Raw genomic sequence first — 15,587 nt, 5'->3', positions numbered from 1 at the left:
TCCAACCTGCCAGGCTGATCGATCATCCTGGAGGAGTCAATCGATTTGATCAGAGAGCCTCTCCTAAGAGATGGCCTCCCAACGAGTGGCTTGGATTCTGTGAAAGGCTGCGAGCATGCCAGCTTGGTACGTGTCTCCGCGATAAACGAGAGATTAAAATCCCTGAGGGCCTTAAATAGTAACATGCCACCTGTGGTAACCATTTTCTAAATAAGCTACTGATTTTAAAACCACAAAGAACATGCAACTGTTACAATCACTTCATCATGCTATCCGGCTTATTCTATATGCAATGCATGTGCACCAAAATCAGATCAACAAACTGCTGGACTGACAGCCAAGAGATATTGGGCCATAGCAAAAAGAGTAGTAATGTGTATATTAGGAGATTATGTGCCCCCAGTCAAAGCATGATGCATCTTTCTCATCATGAACTTGGTTTGTAAAACATACCCCACAAACAAAGTCAACATACAAAACCATCGTGTGATTGGATTTTAATCCAATTGCATTATTATTCAGGCCTCCCATTGGCCATTCATTACTCTCACATGGAGCCTGTGTGGGTTGTTATCACCAAATCAGGCTCGGGACTGTATTCTGGAGAGCATGCTTTCGTTTGCATCCTTTAAACCCTATGAGCCTTCCCTCTCTCCGGGCCCGCCAACGGAATACCTAATTCCAAAGTAAACTGATTGCTCTCTCCAACAAGATTACGCTGTGATGATGTTAGCCAAATGAGACCGCTATACGGATGCAACCAGGGCAGGCAAGGATGCTTACCGCAAGATGACTGATCAGCATGTTAAGAGAAACGAGGTTGGGTTAAAAAAAAAAAAAAGGAGGTGAAAACGACGGATCGAAAGAGTGTTAGAGAGTTGTGAGCGTAGGGGTAAGCAGAAATGTAATTTGCTTCTCACCTCAGGCGACTGGGCTCTAAGGCCAGTAAATATGCAAACAAGCTGAGCCTGGCCATCAATATGAAGACCCTAGATGATTACTAATCTCCACCACATAAGTAGATTGAGGACTGTTCAGCAATGCCATGCATCATGAGAGAAAAAAAAGATGGAGGCTAGAGTCCAAACTACATCTCCATATTGGCCCCCTACATAATGCGCAACTCAGAGTTATGGGTATATTTGAGCTTCAGTTTGAGATATACTACCCGCGTTTATGATGCATACAAATCAGCAGTACTGCACCATTACAAAAATATAGGTGTCCTAAACCTAAGGATACATGAATCTTACATAAATATTATTCAGAAGCTAACTCCATAACTTCTCAGTAACTTTGAACCTTGTTCTCAACTCACTCCTGTCTTTTCATCATGGACAACTCCTTGTCGGATATGAGCTCCTAGACGTGAGGCACAGTAGTTTACCAGCCCATTGTCATTCCCCATCCGTAATCCGGGATAAAAAAACCTATGGGACATGGTCCAGGCTGGAGTCATTAGGTGTGTGCGTGGCTTACTCAGACAGCTAGATAAACCAGATGCCTCGGGATGGCCAGGGGTCATCTCTCTGTGAGAACAAGTTGTTGATGTCCTTGTTTCTCTCTACCTCTTCTTCGCCCGCGATCCATCGCTCACCCCTGTTCATCATTCCTTCTCTTGCTTTCTTTCTTTCTGTCTCTCCCTTGATTGTTCTGCACAGTCATCTCAAACACAGAAGTCCGTGTTGGAGCTTAGCAGTCGAAGAATCTGTCAGCTAAAGGGAAGGAGGAGAGACAGACAGGAGAGCTGTCTTTGGCCCTAGGTTGAATGCCTGAGGGTGTACTACGTGTGGAGGATAGTTAGTGCAGTAGGATGCGCCGCAGTCCGCAGGTGAATCCTCTCATTTTGGGAGACTTAATGCATTTGAATCATCACCTCTAGGGGGGGGTGTTATGACTTCCTTTACGGAATAAACCTTGATATAAATGCAGTAACATTTATTTATTTTTTATTCTGTATTTCTAAATACAGCAGGAGGGCCATGTTAGAGGAATATATATTCTAAGAATGTCTGCGCAGTCCTAAACATAATTGACTATTGCTTGTATTTTAGAGAGTGTTTCCAGCATTGAGCTTTACCCTCTGCAGTGAGTGCACAAGGCTTGAGGATGTTTACCTGGCATGGTGCCTGTTGTAGCTGCCCTCCTGTTGAGGAAAAGCAGGTCAGGCTATAGCTTTTTGTTTGTTTGTGCATGTGAGCCTTTTTTGTGGGTGTGCATGAGTTTGAGAATGTGTTTTTGAGGAGGAGGGGAGATCATTAGGATGGAAAGGGTCAGAGGCCACATTACATTCAGCCAAGAAAAAAAGCCATATGAATCTTCAATGTAAGCATTTATTTTTCAGGAGCAGATAGGATTGGTGGGTTGTTGTGGGTAACTGGACTCTCAATCCAACTAACCATCCATCTGCTCAACCATCAATCTTCCCCCTCTCTATCCCTCTGTTCATTTTCTCATTCAGGCATTTATCCATCCTTGCCCGTGGCCAAAGGGCCATGTCTCTTTGTGGCCCTGATAATCTAGACCAATTTCCTCTGCAATTTATTTCCCAGCCAACCACCCACCTGGTCAAGCAGCATCAGGCTTCTCAAGGTAGAGCCACTCATCCCAGCAAGCCCATTTCCACCAATCACATCCTGTTTTTTCCTCCGAAAGCCTCAGATCTTTTGTGTTTGAAGTTTCAGTTCAGAACTGGAGTGATGCAACCTTTCCTCTTTTCTTTTCTTCAAACTAGGATTCATTCAACCTATATTGTTTACCTCTAATGTCCTTACCCTTCTTTGTCTTTTTTTTCGATTATCATCTCCCATTTCTATCCGTGGCTGTCTCCGTTGCCTCTCCTTTTTCTTTCTTTCTATCCCTCCCTCCCTCCATCCTGTCGTGGCTCCTCAGTATTCTACTGCTGTCTTGTGTGGAGTGATTTTGCCCAGACACGTCTGGCTCTGGGTAAAGTGCGGTCCCCAGAGAGCGCGCTCCGCAGCCCCCAGGTCGCCGGCACCATGAATACATTATGATCCCCATTTCCATCCTGTTGCCACGGCAGCACTTTTGGAGCCGCAGGGCGATTAAGACGTGTGCTGTCGATACCCTGATAGGAGCAAAAGTTGGATCTGGAAGCTGGCCTTTGATCAGATTCCACAGTCCTGCCTGCTATTGGTGGCTTCATACAGGAGGACAAAGAGGAGGTGTTTTGGGCTTCTTATTGGTTTGACAGGCTCACCTGCTGTACATAAGCAAACCATGCATCCTCGAGCTCTTTTTTCCCACCTCTCCGCGTTATCTCCTTTCCTGCCTGAAACCATTTCCCTCCCTTATTCTCACTTCCGTTGCTCCTCCCCATCACCGCAGTTCAGCTAAGGCAGCATTATACGCAGTCTCTCTCCGCTCTCTGATATTCTGCTTTCCTCACAAAGGAAGCAACTCCCTTACCTTTTATTGTTTCCTTTTTTTCTTTGGGGGATGATGTATAAAACATGGTGCCTCAGGTAAAGGATGTTGGGTAGGAAGCCATGTCCCCCTAAATGGCCAGCCGTGTGCATGCGCCTAACACTTCACTGAGCAATCTGTCAACATGTCAGCAACACATGTTTTGTAAAAAGCCTCTGGTGGGAGCCAGGGGAAAAAAGGCACTCCTGCCAGACCAGAGAGGAAATGCTTTTTTCTCCTCTATGCAGTGGATTTTCTATTGCTGGTGCTCAGTCCCACGGGCCCCCCACCACCACCCTCCCCTCCCCCACACATACACCCGTTGTCTGCACTTCAGAAATTTGAACTGGGGACCCTCGAGGGGGTTTACTGGGAGGGTGGGGGTGGGCTGGGAAGGAGGGGCTGCCTCTTTTTCAGAGCGTATGAAATTGTGAAGGTATATTGTGGCAGGTCCCCAAGCGGTCTTTTCTAATACCTGAGTTTCTGGCGAAGCTGGAAATTACCAGCGGCTCCCCCGAGGGACGGCTTTATCCACACCAGGAAGGGGAGCAGAACTCAGTGGGGAGGTTACTTAATGCATGGCTGAAATAAAAGAATTTCTGAGACAGAGGCTGAAAAGCAAGCTTTTTTCCCTTTCAACCCCCCCCCCCCCCCAGCTCCCATTCCCTCTCCCTCTCTTTTCCTCCCCAGTAGTATAGTTTACTACTCTCTGCCTTCTCTTGAAGGGTTCTAGTTTAATAAACTTTCAGAGGATCCTGCTGGTGCAGACAGCTAGACAAATACCCTTGTGTGTTCTCTTTTGTCGGAGATACAGCTTTTTGTTATGTTCTTGCAAATTTGATTTCTCCCTCTGTCTTTCGTTTTCTCTGCCGCCCTCTGTCTCTCTCCCTTTCTACATTTGTCTTCATCTCCCTCGTCCTCCTCTCCCTTTCTGTCTCCCTCTTCCACACACACACACACACAAACACACACACACACACACACACACACACACACACACACACACACACACACACACACACACACACACACACACACACACACACACACACACACACACACACACACACACACACACACACACACACACACACACACACACACACACACACACAGAGTCAAACTCTGTCTCTGGTGGTTGAGTTTATTGTTTGGTCTGTTTCTTCGTTTTCCCCTCTGTGCTCCCTTTTGTTTTCTGTATGTTTTGTTGTATTGTGCAGAGAAGCTGAGATGCAGATAGAATGCAGACAGTTTGCCCTGGGTGAAGAGTGTGCACACACACCCTTGGTATCTATTAAACAAAACACATTCATCTATTTACACATAACCAAATGTATAAAACTCTGACTTCTGGCAGTGTAAAGGGTGTTTTTCATAAAATAAATTAAATGTATGTTTTCACGGTAGTTTAATCATCCCTGTATGGCCTTATTTCCTCATTATTGTATGCCAGGAGGCCACTTTCCTTATTAATCAGCACCTCTATCTTATATCCATGGATCATTAAACTTGCCTTCTTCATAACATAGAAAAATAACATAAAAATCCCATGTATGAAAGGCCTCTCCCTCCGTTTCTTTTTCCCTCTCACTTCCTCCCCCTCTACTGTTGGTAAATAATTCAACCTTTTCCCCTTAACAAGTGCTGGCCTTAATAGGGAGCAGTACCTGTAGTTGGGATAAACAAGACAGCCGGCCTCACCAGTGAAACAGAGGGATTTGAGCTTCATGAGGGCAGAAAAATAAGTCGTTTCCTTCTGAAAGGCAGAGCAGACTGGCTGACATTAATTAAACCCTATAGGATAAAGGTTATCTGAGGCCTAGCAAAGCAGAGACCGTGCATGCGGGATGTTGTGTCTGCCGAATCCTAATCAAGACTTCTTATTAAAGTGACATGTGTGGGCACATCCATTTGCGGTGTGTTGTGCTATTGTGTTTCTAAATGTGTGCGATCTCAGCTTCAGTCGTAGATTCAACTTGATCATCCAGCTACAAAAAAGAACAATCCAGCTACCTCCTCTGCTACATTTCAATGTTTTTCACATTACTAAAAATAAAGACAGAGGCAACTTCCTAGAGAGAGCCATGTTTAGAAAACATTATGTTGCCCAAAGTGCAGTGTTGTGGGAGGTGTGCCTCCTCACCAGAGATCCTCCCATGATGCACCTGTGACTGAGTCACCTGACCCAAGCATCAGCATGGCGCTCGGGTGCCATGGCTCATGTTTTACAAATTACCCAGGGGGTTATGCACCACCTCAGTGCCCATATTTCCTCCCTGCTGTATGCATAGTGCGTGGGATTATATTCCCCAACTTCAACTCCTCCCTCAGACAATGAACAGCTGCAGAGATGACAGTCACCTCACTAACCCAAGAACGCTAAGGAAAATACAAATTAAGGGAGGGAGAAAGCACGGCTTCGACCTATTGGCTTCATCTGTTTACTCTGGAAGTATGCTGGTTGAAGACAAAAAAGAGCAGCATGGATCCTGATTCTAGGCGAGTTACAGTATGCGCTATGTGTTATGTGCTATGTGGCTTATCTTAGAACATGTATTTCTCTCTTTCCTGAGTCGTCGACTTATTTGCATGCCAAATGTAATTAAAGGTCACCTATATTCTCTTGATATTTAATGTAGCCAAGAAAGATAGCCGCCTAGAGGAGTGATGCAGATTTTATTACCACCTTATTGTATGCCGTTTCTATATAGATATACAGCTACACCAGTTCTTTCACAGTAATAGCATAATAGTAATGTCTTCTCCTTTCATATACTGATAAAGGCTGATGTCCTCTCGTCTACAAGCCCAATGAAAAGTAATTAGCTGATATGGATGTTGCTGTCAGTGATAACTGATATTGGGGGAACTATTACATTCACTCTCTGGAATGATGATCCTTGAAATGGGTTCAGCACAGTGAGCTGCACATAAAGATAGACGTCAGAGATTATCACGTATAAGAAGGAAAATGTGTTATTACTGCAGGAGAATCGCATAAACCTAAATGAACGGTCACATTAGCTACAAAAACAAATAAACATCTAATGCAATGTAGTCTTTGTGTTTTATACCACGTGACTCAATTCTTATTGTTGATGTATTCGTTCAATCTTGAATGAATCCAGTCATATTGAGCACCTGAGATTCTTTTCTGAAGTTTACCATTGAATGGATGATAATTCATACGGGGGTGTCGGTTGGCAGTCATACCGAGTTCCTCTCCTGAGAGAGACATAAATAGCCTCCCAGGTGGTGGTGTGTAACTAAGTAAATGATTACTAAGCCAAGAAGTGTTGGTCCAATGCAAATAGGGAGAGGAGAAGTATCCATTGAGGTGTTGGAGTGAGAGGAGGGTATTCAAGGAGAGGATGAACCTTAATAATGTCTCATAGGGATTTTACAGTGACCCTGAAAGTTTTCCACTAAGTACGTGTGCATGCAAACTTTAAGCAAAACAATCCAGTGGAAAGTTTTTTTTCCATCCGATAAATAGATAAACAGGAATAAATCAATGTGAAGTGATGAATGAATAAGTAAAATGCCCTGTAGTCATTTGTCTGGTTGTGTTCAGGCCTCATATTCCAACCTTGTTCTGCAAATGAAGATGAGGGTGAGGGCAGTGTGTGTGTGTGTGTGTGTGTGTGTGTGTGTGTGTGTGTGTGTGTGTGTGTGTGTGTGTGTGTGTGTGTGTGTGTGTGTGTGTGTGTGTGTGTGTGTGTGTGTGTGTGTGTGTGTGTGTGTGTGTGTGTGTGTGTGTGTGTGTGTGTGTGTGTGTGTGTGTGTGTGTGTGTGTGTGTGTGTGTGTGTGTGTGTGTGTGTGTGTGTGTGTGTGTGTGTGTGTGTGTGTGTGTGTGTGTGTGTGTGTGTGGTGTTAAGATATGATGATGAGCTGCCTGGATACCGGCAGAAAAACAATAGAAAGGGAAACAAAGCAAACCCCTAAATCTGTCTGCCATTTGCGCTCACATACTGTACACACATGTCATGAGTATTCTGGCACAGTTACTGGGCCAGGGAAATGCTGGTCTGGGGCCTGGCCCATTCTCCAGAGACAACCCCCCGCCTCCTGCCTCTCCGCCCCCTTCCCCCTTCCTGTGCAGTCTGTGGACACAGTCTGAGGCGACAAGGTTGCACAACAGCTCGCAAAACCTCCACTTTACCAACATGATCATAAAAAACACAGCCTGCCATTAGAAATCTGTTAAAGAAGAAAAAATAATTAGGAGGACTGTGATAATTGTGTCAAGGGGGAAATAGATCAGACGAATTATGGGAAGAACCAGAAAATCTTGCCGTGGCTTTGTTACTTTGCTGTTGGTGCATTTCAACATTGATCCACCCTTCCATCTGTCATCCTTTTCCTACTCTCCTTCTTCAAATCTCTATCTTTCTCTCTTTCTTTCTTGGATTCGAGAGTGGAGGAGCCTTCTGGCTTTAACAGAGAGGGGATGAAGATGTTTATTCATCTGGAGGGTATTAGAGCCATGATTAAGGAGAGGAGGGAGTAGCGAGGCTGATGCGACGTCTGCATCGCTCGTTCATGGGCCGCCTGCGGGATTCTGGCCAACACACCAGGAAAACAAGAAATGAAGAAGAATGAAAAAACTTGTAGTGAAATTTGATTCTCTCGGGAAAGGACAGAAGTTTACATTTTTGCCGTTTCACTGCCTCTTTCATTCTCAGTGTCACTCCCTCTTCTCACTGCTAAGCTAATTATTAATGAATGCGGTTTCTGTTGAACCTTGGAGAGGTGTCAGCGCTGCAGTCACTGAGGGTTAAGAAATCTTGACATTTAAGACAGGGATGCATGAAAATACATCGTCTTGCTTGAGTTGGTGCTTGTTTTTCTTCCCCTCCTGCTCTCCCCTCCAAGACGCATGTTTTCTTCTCCCTCCCGGCCTGTCTCCAGTTGTTTTACCACTGACAAGCTGGGATGGCGTTGAAGAGATATCAAATAGAGCCACAGTGTATTAAACGAAGGGCATGGGTCAAGAGGCAGGGTCATGCTTTTCTGATAAATGCTAATGCTAAAGCTAACACATGCATCTTGTCTGTCCATATGCATGGGAGTGTTGCTGTCCTCTGTAGAAAAAGAGGTGTTGATGTAAGAAATGTTTTAAGGGCATTTGGCAGACAACCTACCCTTTTCAAAATATTCCCAGTGTACTGAAATGTAGATCCAAGTGTCTGAAGTTATCCTCAAACAGAGAAATAATTGTGAGTTGAAGTCTAGCTTACGTTTTGTGGGTCACTGTGAGGTAGTTTGATGAAATAGAATAAGATCCTATTTTCTGAATTCAGTGTGCGCTGTGTGTGGTTTTAAGTAATGGATAGCGCCTCTTGAAAGTTGCAGACCAAACCCTATTTTAATGAAGCAAACATACAGTAACTCAGCATATTTATTTACGCACAACATTTTTTTCTTCTCCAAGATCATCACATAAATCAAATTTCTGTGAGTAACTAAGAGTGGGGAAAAATAAAATAGCATCCAAGTAAACTCCTGCGCAGTAGGGAAACATTAATAGAGTCATGGCATATAACAGCACTGTGCTGCAGCATCTCTCACTGTGGCCGACTGACTGACCGGCTACTGACTGTCCACTAGGTCCTGCGCGTGGTCTGCCGCAGTGTTGAGGGAGTACACACACACACACACACACACACACACACACACACACACACACACACACACACACACACACACGTACGTGTCACACACACACACACACACGCTCCCCTGCTGATTGAAGCCCTGCCCAGCCCGGTCCCGCCTGGCCCAGCTCTCCCTTAGAGCCAGTGCAGTGAGGCAGGCGGTAAAGGGGCATGCTGGGGGACAGATTGTCGTCCTCCTTTCTCCCCCTGGGAGGCTCACTGTGGCTGCTGGTCCAGCCAAGACCTGGGGAACAGCCTTCTTCCTGTTCGTGCTGTAGCTTACCTGAAGTGGTCAACTGTCCTTCCTCTTCACACCACCTGCAGCTCAGTTCTACAGGAGATGACACCATATCCACCATCGCTCTCCCACACACAAAATGCTCCACCTACATCCTAAACACATCCTCTGACTATGTTGCATCACAGCACCTTAAGGTCTTATCACTCATCGCCAAAGCTCGATACGGCTGCCAGTTTGAATCCTATGAAGAAATGCTCAATAACATACTGACTGTTTAATTCATTCCCCTTTACTAAAATTTAGTTTTGCCACAGTAATAGTCAGCATGGAAAAATATTTTTTTATTTGTAATGTAAAAACACTGTCCAACTGAAACAATAAGATATTAGCAATAGCCTTCGATCCAACCCACTGCTTTTCTAAGTAACGAATTACGAAACTCATATCAACTTTCATGAATAATTTGTTTTTGTATTTAAAAAAACAAAACAAGGCACTCTTGATAATTTAATTTCTTGTTAACCCTTTCTCTGTGGCTTTGCCCTGCCCTCATTTAATCTTTTTCGTTTAACAAAAAAAAAGTAAATACACAAAAGACAACCTTTAAACCAGTTGTATAAATTACCATTTTAATGTTAGGCCTTTGTCCAAGTGAAATGTTGATAATATTTATCGAACAGTAAAACATTGTATAATAATAACAGCATTTTTAAAGCCCTGGTCATCTGTCTTCTGGCAGTGTTTAAGTGTTTCTGACCTTAGTGACCTCCATGTAATTGTATGCAGTTGTTATGGAGGATATGACATGGCAGTAAGTCATCCTTGGCATGCTTTCAAGTTCAATCACTGCGGTTATGGATTGATACATGATGCAGATTTTCACAGGAAAATCTGAGGCGGATCCTGCTTAAAGCACAAACATCCCCGGGTCATTTCAGAGGCCTGGCATTATCTCAAGAAACATTACTATCGATCGTCATCATCAAGTATTGATTTCAGTTTTCCGATGTTAGTGAAAAGACATCAGCATAGCAGGGACACTTCCCCAGGATAAGTAATGGAATTCCACTTTTCATTGTGTCTCACTATCATGGAAGGAAAAAGCGTAGTAAAGGATGACTGGCCGCCCTACTTTTCCTCCTCTGGCCTTCCATTTGTCTAACTTTCCTGCGAAGCCACTGGGGCACTGTGATTTCTGGGACAGTGACCAAGTGCTCCTGTCTGAGCTGGGGGACGTGGGTAATGTGGACAAAGTAGTTGACAGTTTGCTGCTTCCCCATGGTTGAGAGACAGAGCCATGAGAGCCAGAATAATGGACACCCAGACCACAGAGTCAGGACAGTGCTTGATGTTCCAGCTCTTTGTGTCAGGCCCTGTGTGAAAAAAATCCCCATAGACTTCAGTTGTGTGCATTTGTGTGTGTGTGGAGATGTGTTGTGTACATGATGTTAGGCGAGACTAACTCGCTGCTAGGGCACTGATGAAACCCCAGGAAGTGAATTCTTATTTCATCTACTGTTTTTCTACCTTGTTCGGTAAAAGATAGCATAGTTGTTTGCTGCTCCTCACAGTCGTCTCACACAACCCCTCTTTCTCATCCTGTAGTATAGTGTATTTGATTGATCTGTAGCAAGAGGGGAGTGAGCTGACATTTCCCAGTGATGTGTAAAAACATATTGTGTTTGCCAAGAAAAAATAAAAACGGGCTGAATGCACACACGTGCACGCATAGACACTACTTCTTCGGAGAATCGCAGCTCTTTAAATACCTCTAATTGTGTGTGTTAATCATAATGCAAAAAGCCTGGCTAGCCACCTGGCACTTTTGTTGACAGCTACTGGGAATTATCAGTGTTTCATTTTGACTGGATTTGAGGTCTTAAAGCATGGATGTAGCAGGACTACTGCGAGTAAAGCCCAGCCCTGGGCCTCTTCCAGCAGCTCTGTGTCCTCTGAGCTCTCGGTCCTGAATCAACTGAGTGATTTGTTTGTCTGACTGGAATTAGTCCCAAAAAAATCGACCACCCCTCTCCCTCTCAGTTGTGGAGATTGGAGGCTTAGCTAATGTAAAAATGTCTCTCACAACCTTCTCTATTAGATCTTAAGTGGTTGTGTCACAAACAGGGCCGTACATGAAATTGTGTTGTTCAGACACACGTTGCTATTTGGGCATCAGAACAGGAAAAGTGTTGAGATGACACATGCATTGTCTCATGGGAGAGGCTCACTACTTTTCCCAGTAACTGTAAAAAGATCCCATCTCTGAATATGAAGTGGGGTCATGGTGTTACATCAGACAAGTTGTCAGCTTTTTGTTTATTCATTGAATCCCCAATCCCCCATGTGCCACAAATACACTCACACAAACACATCTCTTATGACAACCACTACGTACAGATCTCTGATACAACACACAGGAAGATAAGGTTTGGCGACTGAAAACATGGCCATGCTTTGCTTCACTAGAATGGCTTTTGAACAAAGTCTAGCTTGCTATAGAAGTGGCAGATGAGTGATAGCAAAAACACTTTTCTGATAAGATAAGGTCCTGGACCTGGATAAGAGTTTGGCTTCCTAAATAGAAGAGGTTTACTCTGTTGCTGTTAGGCAGTGATAAGCCATCTTGAACTGCTTCCAGGACCTCAGATACGGAGGTCCAGGCGCCAGCAGAGTTATTCCCAAACCGTGGTTCCCGAAAGGTTTGAGGAGGGTGTATTACTGGATAAAAACAATGGAATCACAAATTCCTGTTTACAAATGCTGTATTTAAGAGTGAGCTTTTGGTAGAAGCTGCACATGAATATCAAAGTCTCTGATGAAAAAAGTAGATGAGTAATTATGTAAATAAACTATTGATTTATGTAATTTGTGTACTTTATGGGTTACAAATAGCTTCACAATACAAATAATCTAGAGTAGTCTAGGGACAGTCTTTGTTATTTGTATTCAAGAACTTTAACAAATGTTAAGAACAATATATATTTTTGCACTTAATTTATTGCAATTAAAATGTTGATTTGAAATGTAGATGTATTTTTTAAGAGGAATTTGACAGTGAAAAGTTTTTAAAATATGTTCACAACATTTAAAAATAGCAAGACAGAGATGTTTCTCCATTCAAGAGTAACAGATTAACCTCTACACATTTCAAATGGTGTATTGGCAAAAGGCCATTTCTCCTTCAAAAACTATTTAATTTCCTCCACAAAATGTAAAACCAAACATCCAAGCTTTAACCTGAAATAATTTAACATGAGCACTAATTATACATTTTGTGTGTCTATTTCAGGTTTCTTTAAATTCTATTAGTAAAAATGTAGTTTCACCAACCCAACTATTGAATTAATTTGTGTTACACAACCAGCGAAAATGTAAAGGATCAGTGCTTAAATAATGTGTAGCCTTTTTTCTGATTTGTATAACTGTATTTAGTATTTCAAATTTAGAGACATTTTTATCCACCTTTTATGTATTGAAGTCCAAAAGGAAAAAAGTCTTATATTATGTCTATTATCAAAAATGTTCATATATCATGCTAATTCTCAAAAACATATAACTACAAAACATTCTTTAGTTGCTTTGAAAGCTGTGCCGCTGTGCACAGTAATGGCCAACCTACCTGTTCCCAGCATTAAGGATCTTATTTGAACAGGAGTATTTACTCTGGGAAAGGGTGCTATAAATGAACATAGAGGAAGTGGTGCACAAAGAGCACTTCAGACTGGCTAAGAGGAAACTGAGACTTTCGTGTGAAGGAGAGAATTTCTGTGGTTACTTTTACAGTAAAAGAAAAAAAGAAACACTAATTTCTGTAGAGCTGTTTTAAATTATCCTGCCATTTTCTTGTTTTCTCAAATTGGACAGGATGTGCTTTTTTATGTTCTTAAAAAAAGTCTTCATGTAAAATAGAAAATATGGCTTTGGCACATTTAATGCCATCCCTCTATAGGAGCTCCCAAAATGAAGTTTTGTTCCATATAGAAGACATTTAGGAGAGAAAGAGGTAGGGGGGGTAGGGGGTAGGGACAGAACACCCCGAGAGGGACAGGCCTTAAGATGGAGGTCTTCCTCCCAGGACGTGACAGGCTGTTGGCTGGAGGATGCTCAGGAAGGCCTTGGCAGACCAACAAAGACAGCCCTTCAGCTGCAGGGTGTAGTTTTTCAGGCCCCAGCATCCCCTTTGGCAGCAGCACAGAGAGTGCTGGCGTGCACAGGCCCCCGGCCCGAGAGACAGGGAAGTAAGGCCCGCTCTTTTATTTACTCAGGCTGCTGCTGAGACCTGGGCATTTCTTGTCTGGGTGAAGAAGGAAAAAAACAAGTCTCACTCTCTGTTTCCTCTCTGAGGTCTCCTGAGGAATATTGCTCTTTCATCTACAGTTGTTCACACACTTGTTTCGGCCATTGCGCCTTTATCTGTGAATTCTATGTGTACATATATGTCTGCACATCTATATGTTTGTTAGTGAGTGAGTGAGTAGTGTGTGAATTCATGTGTGTATTACTGAGTGTGTGACTGATAGAGTAGAACTGTAGTAAGCCTCGTTATGAGGGTCAATTGTATTGAAAAAAGTACAGCTTCACCTCCAAATGCTATAAAACGGTTACAATATTCATCCTCTTTTTCTATCAGACATTTTAATGGCCGTCACAGTAAGACATAAGCCCCAGCAACTGATGTTACTTTAAAAACTCTTCCAGTCAGATTTCTATGGTGATACCTTAAGTAGTACAAACCATGTGACTTAATACATTATTATTCTGTTCATTAATTAATTAGAAAAATGTATTTTATGGTGTTATTTTAGTCTTCAGCAGCTTCTGTAATATCTCACAAACATATTATCAACATAGCGTTTGTCCATCTAAACATGTTATGCTATTGCTACTGCTATTTGACATGAAGCAATGTCTCTGACTGTCCACATGTCCCCCACAGATACAGCTTTATGCATCTGTGTTATTAGAGCTTATGCACTATATAAATAATATACATCAAGTAAACAAACAAAAACTTGCAATGAGGTAGTACTGACAGCTTAGTAATGTCTCAAGGCAAAGGCATCCTCATTTAAGACAGTGGAATTTAATTTAGCCTTGTATACAGGCCCATTTATTTGTTTGTTTTATGCTATTGTCTCCCAGCCAATATGTTTGACTGTAAGGCATTGGCTGGGGTCATTCTTCTTGCACTGTTCTTCTCCTATACCCTGGGAGGCAGCATGAGTGAGGGCAGATCCGCCCCCTCTGTGGAGGAGGGCATTGCACTGAGTCACCCATCCTCCCTCAAACCAGAGAGAGAGAGAGAGAGAGAGAGAGAGAGAGAGGGAGAGAGAGAGAGAGAGAGAGAGAAAACATTGAGACGTGTTTGAGAGATAAAGCAAGTAAATCAGGCGAGGTTTGCTCCTTGAGTGAGATGTATGTGTGCAGAGTGGGCGCCTTGCCAGGGGTGGGAGGTTTCCGGGAGGGCCACGGTGTGGAGGTGGGCTCTCAATATGCCGCTTTCAGCAGTTTGGAGGGGCAAGGGAATGGCCTCCGACCCCATCTGTTTCCTGAAGATAGGCCCTGATGGGGGTAAGTGCTCAGAGAGGGCATGATATCCTGACAAAGGGCAGATCTCCCAGCAAAAACAACAGAACAAGGGAGAGAGAGAGAGCGAGACTTAGATTGTCAGCTGAAGGAGAGTACAGAGGTTGGATCCTGGAAAGAGCTTGTGCTTTTCCTCCGTCCCTCTCATAAATCTTTGCCGTTTCCTCTTGTTTTTCCCCATTTCCCATTCCAGTTTTTTTTCTTTTCTGAAGGGGGTTGAGATTACGTTGTTTTATTTAGGTAAGGAAGTTCACAGCACTTGGAATCGGCAGCGGGAAGAAGTGGCCTGTAACCTTTTGAACTTGTGGAAAGTGGTGCTCAGTGTTTTCCATTCATATGTGCACAGTGAACCGGGGGAATAGAATGTCGGCAAAGAAGCGATTTGAAAAGGGACACATTAAAGTAATTGTTAAAAAAAATGGGGGCCGCATTGTCAGTTGACTGGTGTTCCCTGGTCATTTTCTGCACCTGCTTGTCCTTGAATGAGATATTTAGCCTCTCGTTTGTCTTCCCCTATCCGTTTCCTTGTCCCCTCCTTGCCCCTCTCTGCATCCCTGCGCATTCATCCATCCTGTATCAGTTGCCTTACGGCTTAGCACAGACCACACAGACAAATATGATAATAATGCCTATTCTATAATCTGATATCTATTGACTGATGTTCTGAGATGCCCAT

The 15,587-nt window shown here is 43.4% G+C and overlaps 1 protein-coding gene across 5 annotated transcripts in view; it reads left to right on the top strand.

Moving 5' to 3' along the window:
• Nucleotides 1-15,587, top strand: part of LOC307017877 (zinc finger protein 521-like) — an 88,152-nt gene that overhangs the window by 21,944 nt on the left and 50,621 nt on the right. The gene's annotated exons all lie outside the window — the stretch shown is intronic.

Source organism: Notothenia rossii (assembly GCF_949606895.1).
Source record: "Notothenia rossii genome assembly, chromosome: 9".
Lineage (NCBI taxonomy): Eukaryota > Metazoa > Chordata > Actinopteri > Perciformes > Nototheniidae > Notothenia > Notothenia rossii.
The sequence above is the reverse complement of the archived record's forward strand: the minus strand, read 5'-3'. Positions and strand labels throughout refer to the sequence as shown.